This window comes from Papio anubis, chromosome 5 (genome assembly GCF_008728515.1).
Source record: "Papio anubis isolate 15944 chromosome 5, Panubis1.0, whole genome shotgun sequence".
Taxonomy (NCBI): Eukaryota; Metazoa; Chordata; class Mammalia; order Primates; family Cercopithecidae; genus Papio; species Papio anubis.
Window position 1 is genome coordinate 146359922 of NC_044980.1, and position 24231 is coordinate 146384152.

Here is a 24231-nt window from a genome sequence, read left to right on the forward strand (position 1 = left end):
AGGGTTTGGAAGAAATCAATACCAGACTCTATATTAGTGATCTTTCTGGACAGTTTCACACCTAAAAGTGATGGACAAACCTCGGGATCAGGATAATTGTAGGTAGAAAAGACATCCTTTAGCATCCAAACTTGGAGCATGCAAAACTCTAGGGAGTGCCAGAGAAAAGGCAAAGAAGGATTAATTATCTTTCATTTAAATTAACCTAAAAGAAGAAATTGCATTTCAAATGAGACAGAAGGTATTGGGGGGACAATAAGGAATTTGCCTTGCACTCAAAACATGGTTGCTTTTATTGACGCATAGTCTCAACTCAATGTGTAAGGAAAGCTGTGGGTTGCATCGGCATATCATAAGAGATGAAAAAGTAGAAAAGTTGGTGTTAAGTAGTGCATTTTTTAACTAGTTGAGTCTAAGGTATTACCCAGTAAAGAGTGTGTTGGGGCAGTTAAATTGGAGCTATTGGCTAAATCATGAATCATCCAGCTCTCTGCAGATTCACAGAAATAGCCTTGAACCACAGAACAAAAATTTTTCTGTGCAAAATTTGGTTCCATTTCATCTTGTGAATTTTCCACCCCTGTTTATGCTGAAATGATAGGGCTTTGAAAAGAGTAAACAACATTCCTTTTCTGTTGCAGCAAAACAAAAACCCCCACACTCAATAAATCAAAACTGTACCAGCAAAAATTGAACAATTCCATCATTTGCTGAAACCTCTAAAACCCTCAAACTTGTTTGAGTGCTTCTGTAAACAACTTAATCAATCAGTGTTAGCAAAAATATGTGTTAGGCACCTATAGTGGACTAAGAACTGAACTAGGTGAGTGGTGGATTCTCAAGAAAAATGTCACATGTGACCACACACATGCACACAATTATTGTTTACATAATTGTGTTAAAAAAATGTCCATTAAATACTTGAACATTTAACAATGTGGTGCTAGCTCTCTTATCCCTATTCTTGTAGCATCATAGCCATCTTTATATGCTATTACACTTGCTTGTTCAACGCCTGTCTCCCACACATTGCTTCTGAAAATTTGTTGTGTATTTAAATTACCTAGGAATCTTGTTAAAATGCAGATTCTAGTTCCATAGTTCTGGGGTGAGGCCTAAGAATTTTTATTTCTAACAAGCTCTCAGGTGATGCTGCTTATCTGGGAACTGTATTTCAAATAACAAATAACAAAGCTCAAGGCTTATTCAAAGCTCCATGAAGGTAAAGACCTTGCTGCCTTGCCCACCGCAATAACTCCAGCACCTTCCATAGAGCCTTAATGAATGTGTGTTGAGCTAGTGAAGAATTAAATGAATAAATGTCTAAATAAATAGTATTTTTTATTAGCATGTGACAGTAGATTTTTACATAGGTAGACATGAGAAAAGTTTAGCAGTATGTGCAAAAATGGAGAAATAAGAATAATGATGGTCTGATGAAGTAAACAAGGCCTGATGGAGAGAATAACAATAAAATAGGTAGGAAGGTGGGGTTAAATTATAAAGGGTTTTGAAAACTAGGCAAAGGACTGAATGTTATACAGAAAATAAAGAATAAATTAGTAAGTTCTCAATAAAAGAATGGTGGGCTGAAAATTTCCTTTTGAGCTGTTTAATCTGGTGTCATTGAGCAGCCTTGAAAGTAAAGCAGTAGGTAACAGATTGTTGCATTAATCCAAAATGGACTTCGTAATGTCCCAGACTAGTTTCTAGGCAGTTAGGAGAGGGAAGGAACTGATGAAACCCGCCTGTATTTCAATGGCATAATTCATTTTCTCCTCTTATATCAGAATGCAGCTGCTCTGATTAAGCCAAGTGAACCAAGCCCTGTGACCTAGCTTTAATCATTTGAGGGTTTAGATCTCAGATTCCAAGGTAACTAGCACATAGGGCTTTGTCAATCATGAGGTTAGACTTATGTACAGACCAGGTTCAAGTGAGAATCCTGCCTGCTTCTAGGCCCTCTTCCTGAAGGCTTCTCTGTATGCTTCAAATCTAAGCCCTTTAACCACCTTGATCAGACTCTATCATTTCTTCCCCAACCCTGAAGGATAAAGTCTAAACCTATTAATGTATCCTTCGAAGCCCTTCAAAACTTAGCCTCATCTGCTTTTCTCTCTCTCTCTCTCTCCATCTCCATCTCTTTCTCCTATATTCTGGCCTCTTGTGATCTGTTCCATTCCAAACTCCTGGGCCCTTTTTGAGTTTTCACCTCTCTGTCCTTTTGCCTGGAGAGTCTATTCCATCCTGTCTCTCTAATATACTTCTTCTCCACAATTCAGCTCAAATTTCACTTTCTCAGGAGAGCCCTTCCTGATCTCCTAAGCTCCACCTGCTAGGACAGCCTGTAGCTCCTGCCTTCAGGACTCCTGTGTGTTTTTCATGCATTTTTACTAATTATAGCACATTGTCTGTAATTCTACAACTTTTCTCCTTTCCCTAACTAGAATGTGAGCTCCCTAAGGGCAGAACCCATTTTTTTCCTAGCTTTATTGAGGTACAAGTGGCAAATAAAAATTGCGTATATTTAAGGTATACAACATGATGCTTTGATATATGTGTGTGTTGTGAAATGATTATCATCTATAATCAAGCTAATTAACATGTCCATCATTTTACATAGTTATCCTGTAGTAGGGAATGGAGTGATAACATTTAATATCTATTATTTGAGCAAATTTCAAGTATACAATGCATTATTATTCACTACAGTTTCTATGCTGCACTTTAGGTATCCAGAACTTATTCATTGTATAACTTCAAGTTAATACTCTTTGACCAACATCTTCTTATTTCCCCCATTCCCTGACCCCTGATATCCAACCTTCTACTCTCTTCCTATAAGTTTGACTTTTGAGATTCCACATATAAGTGGGATCATGTCGCATTTGTCTTTCTGTGTCTGGCTTATTTCACTTATAATGCCCTCTAGGTTCAACCATGCTGTTACAAATGGTAGGATTTACTTCTTTTTTTAAGGTTGAATATATATACACCACATTTTCTTTTTCATTCATCCATCCATGAATACTTAAGTTGTTTCTATATCTTGGCTATTGTAAAGAGTGCTGCAATGAACATGAGAGTGCATGTATCTTTTTGAGATGCTGATTTTATTTCCTTTGGGTATGTACCCAGAAGTGGGATTTCTGGAGTGTATGGTAGTTTTATTTTTAATTTTTTGAGGGCCCTTCACGTTATTTGCTATAATGGCTATACCAATTTACATTCCCACCAACAATATATAAGAATTCTCTTTTTTTCACATCCTCACCAACATTTGTCATCTTTGGCTTTTTGATAATAACCATTCTAAGGAGTGTAAGAGGATCTCTCATTCTGGTTTTGATTTGCATTTCCCTGTTGACTAGTAATGTTGAGCACCTTTTCATATACACATTGGCCACTCTTCTGTCTTTTTTGGAAAAATAGCTATTCAGTTTCTTTGCCCATTTTTAACTGGGTTATTTGGGGAATTTTTTGCTATTGAGTTGTAAGAGTGTCGTATATAGTTTGAATATTAACCCCTCATTGGGTATATGATTTGCAAATATTTTCTCCAATTCCATGAATTGCCTTTACATTTTGATTGCTTCCTTTGATGTATGGAAACTTTTTAGTTTAATGTAGACTTGCTTGTTAATTTGTGCTTTTTCTATTTGTGTTTTGATGCCGTATTCAAAAAATTATTGCCAAGACCAATGTCAAAAAGCTTTTGCTCTATGTTTTCTTCCAGGAGTTTTATAGTTTCTGGTCTTATCTTTAAGTCTTAAATCCATCTTCAGCTGATTTTTTGTGTGTAGTACAAAATAAGAGTTTGATTTCATTTTATTTTTTTCCACATGAATATCTAGTTTTCCCAAGACCATTTATTGAAGAGACTATCCTTTTCCATTGTGTATTCTTGATATCTCTTTAATACTGTAATGGTGGTGTATAAATCACTTCTCACTCTAGTTTTAAAGGCTAAAAGATAAAAGTACCAAAAATAATTATATTTAAATAATTTGTTATTGGTTTGTTGTATATACATATGTTATAGATCCATTTATTAATAGATACATGATACAAAAACATAGAAACTGTGACATCAAAAACAAAATGAAGAGGAAAGTAAAAATGTAGAGTTTGTTAATTGCATACAATTTAAACTCTACATTTCAAATAGGTTCAAATAGATTGTTATAACTTTAAATAGATTGCTATAATGCTAAGATGTTTTACATAAGTCTCCTTATGTAAGATGTTTTATATATGCAAAAACCTACAGTAGGTACAAAAAAGATAAAGAGAAAGGAATCAAGGCATACCAATACAGAAAATCATCAAATCACAAAGAGAAGAAGAAATAAAGGAACTACAAAACAGTCAGAAAACAACAAACAAAATGTGAATAGTAAGTCTTTATCGATCAATAATTACTTTAAATGTAATTGGATTAAATTATCCAATAAAAAGATATAGAGTGGCTGAATGAACAAAAAAGCAAGACCCAACTACATGCTGCCTATAAGAGACTCACTTCAGCTTTAAGTACACACATAGGCTGAAAGCAATTGGATAGAAAAAGCTATTTCATACAATTGGAAACCAAAAAAGAGCAGAGGTCACTGTATTTATATCAGACAAAATACACTTCAAGCCAAGAATTGTAACAACAGACAAAGGACATCATTATGTAATGATAAAAGGGCACATTGATCAAGAGGGTATAATAACTATAAATATATGTGAAGTCAACATCAGAGTACCTAAATATACAAAGCAAATATTAGTAGGTCCAAAGGAAGAAATAGCAATAGAATAATAGCAGGGGACTTCAAGACCCCACTTTCAACAATGAATAAATCATCCACAGAAAAATCAATAAGGAAATATTGGACTTGAACTACACTTTATACCAAAAGGACCTAATAGACATATGCAGAACATTCCATCCAAAAGTGGCAGAATGCACACTCTTCTCAAGCACACATGAAACATTCTCTAGGATATGATGCCTACACATTCCCCTCCTCTGCCCCATTTTCCCTGATGTTCACAATAGCAGTTAAGTTACTTACGTTATTATTCACTAACCCTTGCTTGCATGTAAGCTCCCCAATTCTTGCATATGTAAATTCCCATCCACCATAGTTCTGGCACCGAGTTCAGTGACCAGCTCATAGCAGATGCTTAATAAGTACCTGTTGAATTAGGAGTTTCTCTTAAGGACCCCTTTGACTAAGAGCAGAGATTGTCCTTGATATTTCACCAGAGTAATTTTGGAACTACTGAATAAAAAAGGAAAATTGCTTAGCCATGTTAGTACCTAGCTTTATAGTTCTATCTACTACAAAAGTCTCAAATGGAGGTGGGAGTATCACATGCCTGTCTGTAGTGCAGGAAAGGCTCTATCCATAACTTATATTGGTTCACCATATAGTTACGTAAATGCTCTCTTCCAAGCCATGCTATGCACAAGGGAGGGATATAGTGATAAATAAGACACATTCCTTACTCTCAAGGATTTCAGTTAGTATCAGATGATTATAATGCAGTGTGATTTGCACTATGTCAAGAAAAGAGCCAGAAGTTATGGGAACAAGGAGCAGAGACCTTAACCCGAATCAGGGGATAGGCCAGGGAAGGCTTTCTGGAGGAAGTTGCATTTAAACTAGGACTAGAAAGATGAATGGGTGTTAGCCAAGTGAAAAGGCAGGGGAAAGGTGTTTCAGGCAGAAGAAATATGCTTGTGAGCCATTGTCAGGAACTTGGATCTTATCTTAAATATCCAGCATTTAAAAGTTTCCAGCAAGAGAGCAATTTGATCTGATTTATATTTTTAAAGGATCTCTCTCTAACTTAGTGGTTCTCAATTGGGCATGATTTTTCTCCCCAGCAGACATTTTTGGAGGACACAACTTGGGGATAGGAGTTACTGGTGTCTAATGGGTAAAGGCTATTGATGTTGCTAAACACCCTACAATATACAGGACAGGTCCCCATCACCAAGAATTATCTGGCCTCAAATGTCAATAGTTCTGAGGTTGAGAAATCCCGTAAGCTGATGTGTGTAAAATAGACCATTACAGATTTAAAGAAGGGTGACCAGTTGGGAAAATATTACATTAGTCCAGACAAAGAATTATGAACTTGGATGGGGTGATTGCTGTGGAAGTGGTGAGAAATAATCTAATCCAGAATACATTTTAAAGATAAAACCAATAGGATTTTTGGTCAATTGGGAAATGCGGTGTGAGGGATAGAGAGCAGTTAATGTTTTGAGTCTCAGTAATGCAAAGAATGATGATGCATTTTTCTGACATGGGAACATTTGTGGAGTGACAGGTGTATGGAATGGAGAGAAATCAAAAATTCAATTGGGAACACGTTAGGTTTGAGATGTCCATTAGACATACAAAAGGAAATATGGAACAGGCTTATGAGTCTGGAGGTGAAGGAGAAGATCCAGACTGAACTTTAGTATTTTAGGTATCATCAGCATACAGTATTTAAATCCCTGGGACTGAATAAGGTTACATGGAACTCTAGTGCAGAGGAGGAAGCCAAGCCATGAGCCCTTGAACACTTAGAGGTCATAAAGAGTTATCAGAAGGGACTGAGAAGGAGCAGTCAGTGAGGTAACAGGAAAACACAGGAAAGCCTGGAGTTTTAGAAACCGAGTGAAGGGAGTCTATCAAAAATGATGCCATAAATATCTATTACCATTTAAGGAGTTATTTGTATAATTCTTTCTATAAAGAGTCTGACCTCAAATTCCCATGCCTTTTTATCAGAAATGCATATGTATATGCTGGTATTCATGCCCTCTGTTATTTCCATAAGAGAAGAAGCATTAACCAACTGAAACCTTTAATTAAAATTCACATAGAATGAAGTTGGGAAGGGAACCTGGGCAGAGGCAAGAGCCTTTTGCTTATAGGCAAGATGTGATTAAACCCACTGTGATAGTGATTCATAGTTCCTGTTTATCAAAGAGACAGGCTGAGCCTCTAGCCCTATGTATGATCGCCGGGTGTTTGGGGGTAGCTGAACCCAGAACTCATTTTAATGACATCTCCCTGGATTCAAAAATGCTTTTATTCTTCTCTAATCCTTTAACTTTGGGAGGTAATCTGATCCTGACTGTTATCTTTGATGGCTCAAAGTGCAATTCCCTAGAGTGAAATCAGATCGTACATTTGGGTTCTCTTAATTTTCCAAGCCTTTTAGGCCTCTGAATGAGGATTGACCTGAAAAAACATAGTGGATGCTCTATTCCTACATCAATCAAACTCCATCTCTCCTTCCACCCCTCCTCAGTTATTTGCGTAAAATATTCAATTTGGTTGGAACAAGGTACGCACACAACCTCTTGACCATGCTTCAAACTAAGATAGATCCTGCAATGGACTTTTAGGGTGAACTTCAGCAAATATTGAGATCATTAGAGAATAGTGCTCTCTTTGGCCTAAACTCTGGTTCTATCAATAAAATATGTAGAGAACAAATTAAGATCAGGGATGTGTTGGGTTAGGTTGTAAGCCTAGAAGTTCAGGTCAATCTTCAATTGGAGTGGACGGGGAATGTGGTGATATGAAGTAAATGAGTAATATATTATCTTATCATAGTAATAATCGCTACCCTGTTTATCCAATACCTGCAAGCATTAATCTCATGTCATCTTCATAACAACCTTTTGAGTTAACAATTAGGGATACTCCGTTTTTCCATATGTAAAACAATGAAGCTCAGAAAGTTTACATAAATTGGCCAAGACCACATAATTAGTAAATGGCACAACTGGGGTCAAACCCCAGTCAATGTGATTGCCAATTACTGTGCTATCCTTCCAAAGCAATACGATGGAAACAACCCTCAGCTTGATTTGCCAGTCGGGATTTGCCGTCTAAACCTGGCTAGAACGTTAATTTGGAGGGCGATTTTGGAAAAAGTCATTTAATCTCTCAGCCTCAGCCTGGTTTTCCTCACCTGTAAAATAATCAGGACAACTTTCCAGTACTTGTGTCTGATTCTAACTTGTTATATCAGAATTTTAAGCCCTTTCATTTGCAAAAAGTATCTTTATTTTCAGAATACAGTCATCTATTATTATTATTATTATTATTATTGTATTTGATCCTTACAACTATGAGGCAGGCAAGCATTATTCCTTCTCGTGTTTTACATACAGACGGGGAAACAGACTTCAAATGAAGTAGGTACCTTGTCCACGGTTAACGCAGCTGCTCCCCAGTCAACTGCTCTAATATACCAGGTTCCTCGCCTCCTCCTTTATCTCAGGCAGTTTTCACTCTCCTGGGGCCTACCCCATTTCTTATTCCCAGGAAGATTTCCATTGCTAATTTAAAAGTTAACTGCTAAGGGGCTAAAGGAAGGGTGTACATAGGGGCCCCCATCCTCACCAGGGTGCTAAACAGGGGCTGAGGGACAGGAGCAGGCCAGACCCAGCTCCCCAGGAATGGCAACTAAGAAATAGAGACACGGACCAAGAACCCATCCAGACAGGATGCAGAGAGGAAACTTTCTGCAGGACATTCCTATAGGTTGGGAAGTGCAAGGTTGTGGATGTCATTGTCCAGGGAAGTCTGGTAGCCAGTTCTCCTTCAGCAATTCTGGGAAAACTCCTACTAAAATGTTTTCTCTTCTAGTGCTTCCCTCCTCAGAAAATGTCACCACTCTCTTCTAAGATGCCCCAACCAGAAACCTGTGAGACAGGAGTAAGGAAAGGGTAGTCTCGGGATTGAAAGGTGAACTCTGAACACAGACTAGCTGTGTGTTAATGGAAATACACCTAACCTTGCCAAGCTTCAGTTTCCCCTTTCATAAAATAGCGCTAAATATGACTTCCCTCATAGTGTGAGACAAGGAATAAATACAAACATCTTGTAGAATTCCTGGCACAAAATAGTCACTTAAATATGGAGTCCTCAAAAAAATTAGTGAGCCCTCTTCCTCACCCCCTATATCCAATCAATCTTCAAATAGAAATTCTATTTGGGTTTGTTCATTTTTTCCTCTCCATTTGGGTTTGTTCATTTTTTCCTCCACCCTTGGCTGCCATCATGTAATCCAGGTAATCATCTCTGACCTGGGCTCCTATAATGTTGCATGTTCATCTATATGCCTTCTTTGTTGTTGTTGTTGTTGTTGTTTTGAGATGGAGTTTCACTCTTGCTGCCCAGGCTGGAGTGCAATGGTGTAATCTTGGCTCACTGCAACCTCTGCCTCCTGGGTTCAAGAGATTTTCCTGCCTCAGCCTACCAAGTAACTGAGTAGCTGGGATTACAGGCATGTGCCACCATGCCAGGCTAATTTTTGTGTATTTAGCAGAGACGGGATTTCTCCATGTTGGTCAGGCTGGTCTCGAACTCCCAACCTCAGGTGATCCGCCCACCTCGGCCTTCCAAAGTGCTGGGATTACAGGCATGAGCCACCGTGCCTGGCCCCTACCTTCATTCTTGTTTTCACCTCACCCCAGTTCATTCTCCATTCTGCAAGGCAGGGATTTCTCCAAAAAAAATGTGAATTGGCTCTACTCTCCATCCCTCACCACCTTGCTGCTGTAAACTTCCAGCACCCAGGGCCCTTCGTGGCTTCATTCCTCACTGCCCTGCACCTTCCCACCAAGGATCTCATTGTATCACCTCTGCCATTCTTCCACTGGGGGAACCATTTATCTCTTTCACTCTCACCCCTAAGGTCTTCGGTTCTTGTTATTTTCTCTGCCTGTAAAAACCTTCGCCAGCATCCAAACTTTCTGTGGCGAACTCATTCTTCAGGTCTCCGCTTAAAAAGTGCCTCATCTGGCCGGGCGCGGTGGCTCAAGCCTGTAATCCCAGCACTTTGGGAGGCCGAGACGGGCGGATCACGAGGTCAGGAGATCGAGACCATCCTGGCTAACACAGTGAAACCCCGTCTCTACTAAAAAAAAAAAAAAAAAAATACAAAAAAATAGCCAGGCGAGGTGGCGGGCGCCTGTAGTCCCAGCTACTCAGGAGGCTGAGGCAGGAGAATGGCGCAAACCCGGGAGGCGGAGCTTGCAGTGAGCTGAGATCCGGCCGCTGCACTCCAGCCTGGGCGACAGAGCAAGACTCCGTCTAAAAAAAAAAAAAAAAGTGCCTCATCTGGTAAGCCTGGAAAGTGTCACCAGCACAAGGCCTGGCACACAGAAGACTCCTGATAAATATCTGTTGAATAAATGTCAATGACAACATCAAAGCTGACTCAACGTTGACTGAGGACAGGCGAGGCTCCCATCTGTGCCAGGGTTCAGCTTTTAGGTTATAGACAGGATTCAGAGCTGTGAAATATAAAATAATACAGACTTTTTCATAACATTCCCGCTGGGTCAAGAGCACACTCGCAGTAAATTACAAGTGATCTACTCAGCCCCAGAAGGCCAGGCAAGTACCTGAGACATGTCCTCCCCGTTTAATCTTTTATCAACTTCATCCTCCTTCCCACAGGCTTTCCCTTCTCACTTAAACCCAGTCAGTAAGACACATGACTTCTCTCGTGGGAAGAAGATTTATGATATCTCTGGAAAATTCTTTTCTAATCTGCCGTAGCTTTAAAAGCTTGAGTTTTCATGACTGCTAATTAGAACTGTCAATTCAGTATAAGTCACTGAAAAAAGTGCAATCTCTTGGAAAACAAAAAGAAACTAAGAAAGTACTCTAGCCATTTCCATTATGATTTATGAGATGTATTGTTGATGATCTTATTAATCTCTTTTTAAAATATATGCTGATTGCTAATGTTCTCTGTAATAAACTGGCAAGGCACATGCAAATCCCTATTAATAAACACTAGTTTTCGGAACACATGGGTGGATATAAGCAAAGGACAAATGTTTGGCATCTGAAGTAAATTTTGTTTTCAATTTTGTGTTCTGCCCAAGGAACATTTGTTGACTCACTAATGTATTAGGGATTGCAAAGGATTCAAAGTTGAAGATCTCACCCCTGCCCTCCAGCTGCTTACAATCTAGTGCAGGGGGAGAGGAGGACAGCTGTAACAACAGGTAGCATATATAAACCAGGTAGGCAGGGTGAGATAAGGGAGACAGGTGTGGAGGGCTATATGGAGAACGGGGCACAGCAGCAGACTACATGCGTGAGGGCAGGACTGAGCTGAGCCTGTTCTCTGCTGCACTCTCAGCACAGTGTCAGGCACATAGTAGCCTTTCATAAAGAGTCACAGCAGCAGGGACAAAGGAAGGATAGATGGACAGTTGGGTCCAAGTTCCAATCCTGTCACTTAGAGGCATGTGGCCAACCACTATCTTTTCTGACTCAAGTTCTTCATCTGTAAAATGGCAACTGGGGGAAAATACTTCTTCCTAGGGAGTTGCTATGGGAGAGGAATTTGTGGTTGTCATGAAAGTTGTCCACCAGATATATCTAGTTCTCTTCCTTTTATGCACAAGGCAGGATTGCTGGTCCATTTCCATACTGATGCTAGTTGCAGACATTGTATTTCATCTGGTCAGTGAACTATGAACAGAAATGATGTGTGTCACTACTGAGAAGCTTTAAGAGCCAGTATGTCACTGGGGATGTTCCAGATGGCAGTTTCTCTGTCATTCTTAGCCCCAGAGAAAGCGTGGTAGGACAAGAACCTCCAACCAGCCTGCCACGGACACGTAACCTGAGCAAGAAATACACCCGAAAAGACAACAAGTCTTGGCAAGGATGTGAAGAAATTGGAATTCTTATATACTGTGAGTGGGAATGAAAAATGGTGTAGCCACTATGGAAAAATATATGGAGGTTCCTCAGAAAATTAAAAATAAAACTACCATATTATCCAGCAATCCCATTTCTGGGGGTACTTATACAATATAATTCAAATTAGCATCTTGAATATATATTAGCACTCTCATATTTATTACAGTCCTATTCACAGTCACCAAAATATGGAAATAACCTAAATGTACATTGACAGATGAATAGATAAAGAAAATGTGGTGTACATATACAGTGGAATATTATTCAGGCTTAAAAAAGTAAATTCTCTAATGTACAACAACATGGATGAACCTTGAGGACATTATGCTAAGTGAAATAAGCCAGTCACAGAAGTGAAATAAGCCAGTCACAGAAGGACAAATACCGCATGATTCCACTTATATGAGATATCTACAATAGTCAAATGCATAGAATTAAAGAGTGGAATGGTGGTTGCCAGGGACTGAGGCAGGGGGAAATGAGGAGCTGCTAATCAGCAGGCATAAAGTTTCAGTTAAGCAAGATGAGTAAGCTGTAGAGAGCTGATGCATAGCATTGTACCTATAGTCAACAATACTGTGCACTGAAAACATTTCATAAGAGGATAAATCTCATGTCAAGCATTCTTAACATATAAAAGTAGAATTCAGTAGAATTCAGTAGAAAAGAGAAACCCCTTTGTATAAACCTAGAGTTTAAGTAAATATATTTATATAAACTCTTATATATAAACTCTTATATATATTTACTTAAACTCTTACCTAGAGTTTAAGTAAATATAATAGCTAGCGAAGATACAAAAAAAAATATGTTGCTTTGGAAGAGATTGCACCTGGATGAGGGGGTCGAGAAAAATTTCTTGAAGTTGTCATTGGAAATGGATTTTGAAGTGAGGAAGAATGTCTAAAGACACATATGGGGAAGCAAGATAAGAAGAAAGTAGGAGTGTGCAGGAAGGAAAGTACTCAGAATGGACAGGGCGGTGGATGACTAACAATAATAGTCATGAGAAGTAGCATAGATTACCACTCACTCTGTCAGTCTCTATCCTGTACTTATTCTTACTTGTTTTCCATCACTGCCATAACAGAACTTAAATCTTACAGCAGCTTAAAACAAAACAAATACATTATCTTACAGTTCTGTAGCTCAAAAGTCCAGCATGGGCTTTGCAGGGCTAAAATAAAGGTATGAGCAGGGTGGTGTTTCTTTCTGGGACCTCTGGGGAGAATATGGTGTTTTGCTCATTCAGGTTGTTGGCAAAATCCACTTCCTGTGTTTGTGGGACTAAGATCCTGGTTTCTTTCATGGACCTCAGCTAAGGACTTTTTCCTGCTTCTAGAGGACACCCTTAGTCTTCGACTTGTGGCCCCCTTTTGCTTTTCTCAAAGCCACAATGGAAGATCAACCCTCTCTCATGCTTTACATCTTTCCTATGTCTTCTTCTGTCTTACTCCTTGAGCAACTCTTCTGCCTTCCTCTTTCACTCTTAAGGTCCAACATGATTGCACTGAGTCCACCTGGAAAACCTTCCTATTTTAAGATCCCTAACCTCAATTCTGTCTGAATGGTCTCTTTGCCATGTAATGTCACATATTCTCAGGTTCTAGGGATTAGAGCATAGAAGTTTTTGGCGGGGGCGAATTTTCTGCCTATCACGTCTTACTTTGTGGGTGAGGAAACTAAAGCTTAGTGTGCTTAGGTAACTTGTCCAAGGACACCACCCAGTTCTTGGCAGAATGGCTTTTGATCCCAAGCAGCCTGAAAGTGAGCCTTTATTCTTAACTGCCTCTTCATCCAGAAAATAGAGAGGAGAAAAGTGAAGAGCGAGGCTAAAATGATAGATTAGGAATTTATTGCAGACATCCTCAAATGACAGACACAAGAAATGACTTAAGGGAGTATTGTATAATGATTGTCAGTCACCATACATTAGTTTTTTATTGCTGTTTAATGAATAACCACAAACTTAGTAGCTTTGACAACACCGATATACTACCTCATGGTTCTATAGGTCAAAAGTTCAGGAGGCCATGACTTGATTCTTTGCTTAGGTTCTCACGAGACTGGCATCAAGATATCAGCCTACTAAGTTATTTTCTGGAGCTTGGGGTTCTCTTCCAAACTCCTTTCTTTTATTAGCAAAATTCAGTTTCTTGTAGTTATAAGACTGAAATCCCCATTTTCTTGCTGGCTGACACTGGGGACCACTCTCAGCTTCTTGAGGCCATCTTAGATACTTGCCCATGGCCCCTCCATCTCAGTGGTGGGACCCTCCCTCAAATTAAATCCCTCTCACTTCAAATCTGTCTGACTTCCTCTTGTACCTCCAGGTGGAGAAAATTCTTCTTTTAAAAGACTTATGTCACAGATTAGAAACACCCAGATAATGTTCCTGTCTTAAGTTCAACTGATTAATAAACTTAATTGCATTGGCAAAAGCAAAATCCCTTTTGCAATGGAACATAACATAATCATAGCAGTAACACCATGGGGCAGAGGTCATGGGGCCATCTTAGGATTCTGCCTACTGCACATCCCATGCATAATGGGATCCCATGCTCATTGGACATATGAGGAGCACAGAGGTTAAGGTCCAATGGCAGAGCTAGACACAGGGCCTAGGTCCTAGTGATGAACATAATGTCATGTCCCAACTAGGAAGGGCTGCTTCTCCTCTTTGAGAGCTGGGGAAGAGCCCTTCCCATTTCCTGAAGGTGAGGATGAAGTTGAAGGTTCCTTAGTGCCTCTTCCAGCTCAGAGCAGACCCAGAACTGGATGTGTCTCCAATTATCTCCTTGTTAGAGGGAGGGCATTCTGGGTGAGGACTCCTGAGAAAAAGGGGGAGAGATACAAAGTCAGCATTTCTTATTGATAATAATTCAGGCAAATTTATGGCAACAGCTCACCAAGAGTGGAAACCTGTCTAGATCTGTGAGAACATCAGTCTTTTATAATACTTTAAAGAAAAAAGTTTATTATTTTAACTTTATGCAATAATTTGCTCTATAACAAATGCTTTGCTGAGCAAACATTCTGAGGAAACATGATTTTATGACTCTGTAAGAATTATGGATGTATTTCGATTCCACTTTCTCAAAAATGGGTGCTCCTCAAGTGTTTGAAATCAGTTTATTCACTCAGAATAAATGATCTCTTGTGCAATCATGTTTTTGCTGTTAATTAGCTTAAGAAGTATTTTTCCCTACAGAGGAAAGCATTACAAATTTCCTACTTATGGAATTTCATATTCACTCAACAAATATTGAGACTGTACAGTTATTAGGTTCCAGAGAATTATGAAGAAATATGAAATCCCTTAATGATTTAATAATTTAGTGTAGTGCTAACAATGGATAGGAGGAAAGCAAGGAGTGCTACCAACAGGAAAAGTAGAGGAGTCCAGAGAAATGAGAGGTGAGCATAGGAAGCAGCCCCCAGGCAGGCTTCTTGGTGGAGGTGACACTTGGAGCTGGACTTGAAATCATTCAATCCAGAGTTCATGCGCTAGCTTCAGAGGCAATACTTGATTTAGTCCTTCCCTCGCTCTCCAGACTTATCCTGTGTTGCCAATCATCTTGACCACATGAAGGCTTTTCCTGCTTCATTCAGAACCTTTGCTCTTCCTGTTTCTACTGTCTAGAGTGTGATTTTTTTCACATCTAGATTATTCTCAACCTTCGGCTCTCAGCTTAAATATTACTCTTTCAGAGAGGCTTTCACTCACTGTCCTGTTTATGTTGGTCCCTTCCTTCTCTCTTTCTGACTCTATGGCTCCCATCAAGTTAGAAAAAAAAAAATAGACTGGGCGTGGTGGCTCACACATGTAATCCCAGCACTTCGGGAGGCCAAGATGAGTGGATCACCTGAGGTCAGGAGTTCAAGACCAGCCTGGCCAGCGTGGTGAAACCCCATCACTACTAAAGATACAAAAAATTAGCTGGGTGTGGTTGTGCATGCCTGTAATCCTAGCTACTTGGGAGGCTGAGGCAGGAGAATTGCTTGAACCCAGGAGGCAGAGGTTGCAGTGAGCTGAGATCACGCCACTGCACTCCAGCCTGAGCAACAAAAGCAAAACTCCGTCTCAAAAAAAAAAAAAAAAAGGAAAAAGAAAAAGAAATTATAGGTATTCACTCACTTAGGAAATCAAGAAATCAAAGTAAAAAGGTGAGGAAAAAAAATAAAGCCCATAATGCAGGCAGGCACTTTACATTTATAGATGTTATAGGTAACTCCTAGAAACATCTTAAACATCTTGATTTACATACTTCCAGATACTTATCTCTGCCAAGGCTGAGTTTTTAAATGGGGCCATATAGTGTATTCTGTTTTACAATCTGATTTTTTTTCATTTCACCTCATATGGTCCATTTTTTTCCCATGTCATCTTTTATTTCTAAGAGTAGTAACTGCTCCTACCAGGTATCTACACTGGTCCAGATAAGCACATTGTGCTCGTCCTCACAACAGCCCTTTTAGGTTGTTCCTGTTCTTATCCCCATTTTCTAGGTATCCGCATTTCACAGCTAGGTGAAACCAAAGTTCAGACATGTGAAATGACTTGCCCCAAATCACACAAGTTAATAAATGGCAGGGGCAGGGGTAGGAAATCTGTGCAACTGCTGAACTTCCACTTAATAATTGTTTTTACTGCCTCAGAAAGAGCTGAGTGTCCCTTTGAAGAAATGGTTGGGGAGTTTCTGGGTAAAGAGAGGAAGAGAGACTGTTTCCTGCCTCCGAGGGCTGTTCCGCTAGCTCAGTTGGGGATATGTGGGAGGGAGGGACTGAGTGTGCAGGGAACTGAGTAGGGTGAAAAAATACCTGGCAAACAGAGGATTTTCAATGGGTTATTTTAAGTAAAATAGCTCCTTTTAATATGTGCCTTGTGCTGGAGTTAACAAACGTTAATTAAAGCAGAAGCACATATTGTTATTTTATCTCCCATTTGCTTATGGGTTGGGGTATATTTTTAAAAAGCCCACAACATCCCACATTTAAATATGTTCCCAGCCCTAAGGACTTTAAATGCCAGAGATATGTTTGGCCACAGATGACAATGCAGGCCCACACCTGGCCCACTGAGGCAGAGACCCAGGCCCTTGGAGCCCATCTCACCTCTGAAAATGAGCTGATGGATCAGCAGATAGTAAGAGCTCTGGGGGTGGGGGCCTCTGGATGCAGAGAAACCATATGTTTTGGTATTATGGGCTGTCCGGCAGGCAGCTATAAAAAGAGAATAGCTTCTTCTAAGAACTTAAGCCCAAAAATACACAGGAGGAAATGGGAGGAAGTCCCATTTATAACATGAGTGTGTTGCCAAATATTCTTTTGTGTCTAGGAACTGTGGTAAGTGGTGCTTGAGACCTGAGAAGGTAAAGCTTGAGAAAGGAGGGTGGTGACCCTGGTCTAAGCTGGACCCCTTCTCAGCACAGTGGAAATCACGTGAGTGGGATCAGATGGATCTGGGCTCACATTTCGATTCCCTCACTTGTTCTGTGACCTTAACTAAATTATTTATTCAGTCTGAATCTGTTTTCTCTTTTATCAAAAGGGGATGTGTTAGTTTGTTTTGTATCACTATAAAGGAACAACTGAGGCTAGGTAATTCCTAAAGAAAAGAGTTTTATTTGGCTCACAGTTCTGCGGGCTATACCAGCATGGCACCAGTATCTGCACAGCTCTTCTGGTGAGGTCTTAGGAAGCTTTTACTCATGGCAGAAGGCAAAGGGGAGCAGGTGTGCCACATGGCAAGAGAGGGGGCAAGAGAGAGGAGGAAATGCCAAGCTTGTTTAAACAACCAACGGTTGCATGAACTGACGGAGCAAGAACTCGCTCATTACCATAGGGAGGGTACCAAGTCACTCATGAGGGATTTGCCCCCATGACAAACACTTCCCACCAGGCCCCACCTGAACATTGACGATCACATTTCAACATGAGATTTGGAGAAGACGAACATCCAGACTCTTTCAGGGGATATACCCACCTGGCTCGAAGAAAGAGATGGGAATTAGATAAATGTCAAGTGTCTTCTATAGTATCCAGCTCAGAGTTGGTTCTCAGAGAACGGTGGCTGTGATGGTGAATATGTTTTGGGCAAAGTGAAATTGTTGCTTGTTCACATTCTTGTCCGCACTTCCACACCATAGTACAGGCTGTTCCTGCTCCAAGAAATGCCTTTCTTTCTATTTCAGAAAGTGCAAAGCCAGCCTGCCCTGCAGAGCCCAGTTACATGACATCTCTTTCCATGAAACCTTTCCAAAGTTTTCCCAGTGGGGTGTAGCCTTTCCCACCTCAGCATGTCCTTAGCACTTAATCAATGACCGTCCATACTGTTCACTGCAGCACAGCTATCATAGTTGTTTCTGTGTGGGTTACATCTCTTCCATTAAACTGATTTTCTCTTAGGTATTTCCCTTCATGCTTGGTGTGTAGTCAGTCCTCAGTAAACATTTGTGTAATCATTTGTTTATTCAGTATATGTTCACTGAGCACCTATTATGTGCCAGGCACTATGCTAGTGCTGAGGGTATAGCAGTGAATGACAGTGATAAGACCCCTGCCCTCGCTGAAGTTACACATTAGTGGAGGGAGATAGATAATAAATGAATAAACAAGTCAATTGGTAAATATATAGTTATATAAAGATCACATATACTTTGATAAGTGCTATGAAAGAAATGAAAAAAATAAGAAACAAGATGGGTGATGGAGGTAATGATACTTAGAGTGGTGCATATGAAGAGGTGGCATTTGAGCTGAAACCTGAAGGGCAGTAGGAGGCAGGTTTGGAACAATTTCTGGGAAGTGAGTTCCAGGTAAGAGGATAAACAAAAATTGCAAAGGTCTCGACGTAGGAAAGACTTCGGTGTTTTCTAGGAACAAGAAGATCAAAGTGGCTAGAACATAGCGTGGAAGAAAAGACAGTACAAGAGGAGACAAGAGGCGGGCTGGCTCAGGGAGTGCCTTGGTAGGATACTGGGATTTTATCTTCTAAGTGGGACAGATTTTAAGTGGGGTGGGAACAACATGGTCCTACTTAGAGTTTAAAAAGATCTCTCTGGCTCTTGTGTGAATGTGGATTGTATAAGGACAAGAGAAGAGGCAAGGAAATGTTGTGCTAGGATCTACTATCTGGAATGCTGCCTATGAAGATGAGGGGATGATTGGACTGGATGGGCTGGATGTGTGTGGGTGAGGGAAAGAGACAAGTCAGAAATGACTCCCTGGTGTTAGGCTCGAATAGCAGGGTGGACAGTGGTGCCATTTCCTGAGATGGGGAAAATGGAGAAGTATGAGTCTTGTATTTATTTGCACATATTTTGTGAGGGTTCATTGAGAATTTTGTGTTGGATACTTCAGGTCTAAGGTATCCAATATATACATTTAGAAAACAGTTAAATATATACATTTAGAAAACAGGAGAGGGGATAGAGATCTAAATTGGGGAGTTTTCTGCCTCTAAGTATAAAGGCCATGAGTGTGGAGGAGATCATGAGAGCAAGACTGGAGACAGGGATAGGAAGAGGGCTGAGGCTTGAGCTTTGGGCACAGCAATAGCTCAAGATTAAACAGAAAGAAGAAACCAGCAAAGGAGACTAAGATGGGCCAAACTGTGAGGCAGGAGGGGACCGAGGAGCGTGTGGGGCCTAGAAGCTAAGAGAAGTGTTTTCAGAAGAAATCATTGTCATCATCATCATTATGAGTAACATCTTGAGCTCTGCCATGTCTGTACTAAGTGTGAGATGTGACTTACTAAATTCACAAGTCATGAGATGGGATTCATTATCTCCCTTTTTCAGGTATGAAAACTGAGACTTAGAGAGAGTCCTATTCCATTTGTGTTGCTATAAAGGCTTACCCCAGGCTGGGTAATTTATGCAGAAAAGAAGTTTATTTAGCTCACGTTTCTGTAGGCTGTACAAGAAGCATGGTGCCAGCATCTGCTTCTGATGAGGGCCTCAGGCTGCTCCCACTCGTGGAGGAAGGCAAGGGGGAGCTGACATGTGCAGATCATATGGAGAGAGAGGGAGAAAGAGAGAGGAAGATGCCAGGCTCTTTTTAACAGTCAGATCTTGTGGGAACTAATAGAGCAAGAAATCACTCACTACCATGAGGAGGGCACCAAACCCTTCATAAGGGATCCACCCCCATGACCCAAACACCTGCCACCACGCCCCACCTCCAAGACTGGGGATCAAATTTCAACATGAGATTTGGAGGGACAAACATCCAAAGTATATCAGAGAGTGAACCAAAGAAAGAATGAATGAATGAATGAATGAATCTACATCCATTTTTTTGCAAACTGCCCACACTACGCTCCCATAGCCTACCTAACTGGAAAAAAACAGGAACAAAAGATGATTCTCTTTGAAATACAGCCTGCAAATGCTAGAATAGTATACCAGCTTACAGAGAACTGGGCTTTCCTTAGAGCTTGTTGTCCAACCCCCAGCCTCCCAACCCTGAGACTCACCCCCAGAGCACAGGGCCCTCCCCCATCTGGAGTGCTGGAACACAGTGACCGGCAGCTGGGGCAATTAAAATGAATCACTCCAGCTCTGCCAGGGAAGAGCTGAGTGATTTGCAGCTGGTGACAAATGGGATGATTTGCCACCCAGACGCAGCATCTTGGATGAAGTGGCCTCATCAGTGGAATTGTTGCATTTGGCCAGCGCTAATTACCCTGGTCTAGGAACCTCGATGCCCAGTATCAAGTGAGCCTCTCTCTGAACACAGCTCAGCTCAGTAATTAGTCAAGATGGACTTTTTTCTCCCAGTAATTTAGAGACAGGCCATCTGAGCCTGTGCCTTTATGCCCGTTTTCATTCCTTTTTATAAATAGCCGTTTGAAGCAGAGGACAAAGGGAAATAGGTTGCACTCAGTGACCTCTTGAGCTCAGTTGAATGAAGGCACACAGGAGGTGTCCCTTCTGTCCCCTTCCTCTTGGGGATGACAGGACGTGTTTTTGAAATAAAGAAGAATGTCCATATCCAACTCCTTGTCAGAGATGTCCCAGAGGGGAGGTTGCTGGGATCAAGAGTTGATTGCTGCTTAATAACTTTCCACTCCCTACACTGGCCCCAAGAGTCTGCTTTCCTGAAGGCCCCCCGCCTTAGTGTCTGCTCCCCTGCCCCTCTACCCAGGTTGCTGCTCCTCACACTGTGTGCATTCCTCCATCCTGAAGGACTTATTCTCTGCCAGCCAACTTTGCTACCTGCTTCAATAGTATTTTTATTTTAAATTCTTAAGAATACCTGTAAGATGAGTACAACCATTACTCCATTTTGTAAAGAACTAAGCACAGGCCGGGCATGGTGGCCCACGCCTGTAATCCCAGCACTTTAGAAGGCTGAGGTGGCCAGATCATGAGGTCAGGAGATCGAGACCATCCTGGCCAACATGGTGAAACCCCGTCTCTACTAAAAGTACAAAAAAATTAGCTGGGCGTGGTGGCACACATTTGTAATCCCAGCTACTCAGGAGGCTGAAGCAGGAGAATCGCTTGAGCCTAGGAGGCAGATGTTGCAGTGAGCCAAGATCACACCACTGTACTCCAGCCTGGACAACAAGAGTGAGACTCTAAAAAAAAAAAAAGAAGGAGAAGTAAGCACAAAGAGATGTAGTGATTTGCCCAAAGTCATACAACCAATAAGAAACAAGGCAGGATGCCCTCCAGCTTCGTCTGAACCCTGAGCCTATTCTCTTGACAGAGAATGACAGTACCCTCTGCTTTCTCTGTAAGGATCGCACAATAATAATTGTCAAACAAATCATGGCAATAGGTTATCTGGGTGTTTGTGCAGAAGAATTAATAACTGGATAGATAGTTTTAAAAATATGTCAACTACTGTTGCATATTAGCTTAGATCAAAGGTGTCTGATATTCACAGTAGGGATTGAGAGCAGGAGTCTGCAAACTATGGCCCCCAGGCCAAATCCAACCTGCTGCCTGTTTTGGCATTCAAGTGTTATTGGAACACAGCCATGCACTTGCGCTTACATATTGTCTATGGCTACTTTTCACTGTGCAACAGCAAAGATGAGTAGTGCAACAGAGACCACAAGGCGCGCAAGCCTGAAATATTTACTACCTGGATTTTGACAGAAAAAGTTTGCTGGCCTCTGTTTAAGAGCTGTAAATCTAAACTGTGAGATTAGAAGCACACATTTAAAGGCCTGCAATGAATCCTAATCAATAACCAGAACAAGAAATGCCTAACTATCAGAACCCAGAGAATGGTCCCATCAGATCCTTACTATCTCCCATTAGCATCAAGTTATGCCCTAAATGATATATATACTACTTTGTTAACAAAAGGGAAAAAGATCCTTTGCAAAAAGAGACAGCCTGCTTCCAGCACCTGACTCCCAGACCACGTCAGAATTCATTTACCCAGAAGGCGTGAACTGTCCATTGAGCATGTTTCCTCTCCCACAGCCCCTGCTCCTGTGGATCACCTAATGCTGTCACTTGGATCTCGGCAGTCAGCCTGCCCCTTCCAATTTCTGTGGGCTCTGCAGTGCTTTTCACCCATCATCATCATTGTTAATCAATAAATACCATAAACAACAATCGTAGTAACATCTTAAATCAATACAGCTGAGTGATTATATTGTAATGGAAGAATGATAGTGGTTTAATGGGAATACAGAAGGGGTGGCTCAGAACCATGCTGGCAAAGGTTGGGGAAGTTTACAGAGGAGGTGAGATCTTACTCACCTCTTCTATTTTACATCTACTATTTTATATCTACTGACATTCTCCCAGCCCTGTACCTGTTCTGCTTGGTGATCTCCCACTCCTACTTCAAAATCTAACACAATATCTCCTCTTCTGGTAAATTTTCCTGACCTCTGCTAGCAGAGTAATTAGCAAGCCCTTCTGTGTTCCTTCCTTGCTACTTTCTTACTTGTCATATAACTAAGATAGTAGAATAATTATTGTCTATGACATTTACATAAGATGGTGATGATGGCTTAACAGAGTGCTAACTATACTGTGAGCTAACCATACTGTGCTGAGTACTTTGCAGAAAATCTATGGTTTCTGACATTAAATTTTATGTTTTTTAATGAGTAGGCTCCACTGCCTTCCTATCTTCTCTATCAGACTGAGCCTAAGGAAGGGAGAGATCATGGCATATTCACTTTTATCTCCCCAGTGACCAACAGCGTCTGCCATATAAGAAATGCTTGCAAAGTAAAGGAATAAATAGTATGGTACTCACAGTCCTAGAGATTCCTATCTCCTGGTTCTTCAACCAAACGCTAATCTGGGTAATGTTATGAAGAGATTTTATAGAGGCAATTAAAATCTCAGTCAGTTCACTTTAAGACACAGAGATTATCTAGGTGGGTCTGGCCCAATCAGGTGAGCGCTCAGTAAGCAAGAAGTCATCTCCAGCTAGTGAATGTCAGAGAGATTCAAAAAATGAGAAGGATTTGACACACTATTGTGGACTTAAAGATGAAGGAAGTCAAGTGATGAGAAATGCAGCAACTTCTAGAAGATGACAGTCAGCAAGGAAACAGTGACCTCAATCCTATAACCACAAGGAGATGAATTCTGCCAACAACCAGTGAGCTTGGAAGAGATAAGAACCACAGTTCCAGCCAACAGCTTGGCTTCAGACTAGATAGACCCTGAGCAGAGAATCTGGCCACCCTTAGACAGACCTCTAATCTACAGAACTGTGAGATAATAAATGAATGTTGCTATAAGCTGCTGTGTTTGTGTCATTGTGTTATGCAACAGTAGAATACAAATACAAGCAGGTTTCCAATTCTATCAGATATTGGTGGTCAGACTGCTGACCAAAAGTTCCACTGGGCTTTGAAGAAGTCAGTGTTGCTGAGATTCAACATCACAGGGGAGTCATGAGTTAAGGAAGTCCATGCCCACCCATAAATGAATCAGAATTAGGTGAGGGAGATAGTGTCCTGCAATAGCTAAAGTGCTGGATAAGAAATATGAAATCTCAGTTTCTAGTCCCAGCTCTGTCATTGCCTTACTGTGTGACTCTGGGCCAGTCATCTTAGGTCTTTGAATTACAGTTCTCTTATCTGCAAGATCAAAATATTCCTACTTCTCCCATCCATTTTACAGGGCTGTAAATGAAGTTGAAGTAAGATAATAGGTTCAACAAGCCACATAAGTTGTAGCCAATTCTGCAGAAAAAAAAAAAAAAAAAAAAAAGGCGGGGGAGATTCCTCAAATACCTAGCGGGGGTTGGGAAGAGCCAGGCCAAGTTGCAAGGCTAATAAAATTCAGGTGACTAGGCAGACAGACCTCCAAGGGCTTCAGATCACAGCTGTTTGTTCCCTGCCAAGAAAAAGTGCTGCTTTGCCCTGTGGCTCCCTGGGAGAATAATCATCATCAAAAAAAGTAATGTTTTGTGTTTCAACAGCACTTTTCCAAGTGCTTTCCCCTGTACCATTTTAATTCCAACAGCTTGTATCCGTTAAAGGAAAGCAATGGACTAAGAGTCT

At 40.8% G+C, this 24231-nt stretch overlaps 1 protein-coding gene and 1 long non-coding RNA gene across 4 annotated transcripts in view; one reads left to right on the forward strand and one right to left on the reverse strand.

Moving 5' to 3' along the window:
* Positions 1-24231, forward strand: part of GRIA1 (glutamate ionotropic receptor AMPA type subunit 1) — a 321543-nt gene that overhangs the window by 236792 nt on the left and 60520 nt on the right. The window lies entirely within an intron of this gene.
* LOC110743551 overlaps positions 14359-24231 on the reverse strand; it is a 34383-nt gene continuing 24510 nt past the window's right edge. The window contains exon 3 of the long non-coding RNA XR_002522821.2: positions 14359-14566. This is a non-coding gene — a long non-coding RNA (uncharacterized LOC110743551). The remainder of the gene's footprint in view (positions 14567-24231) is intronic.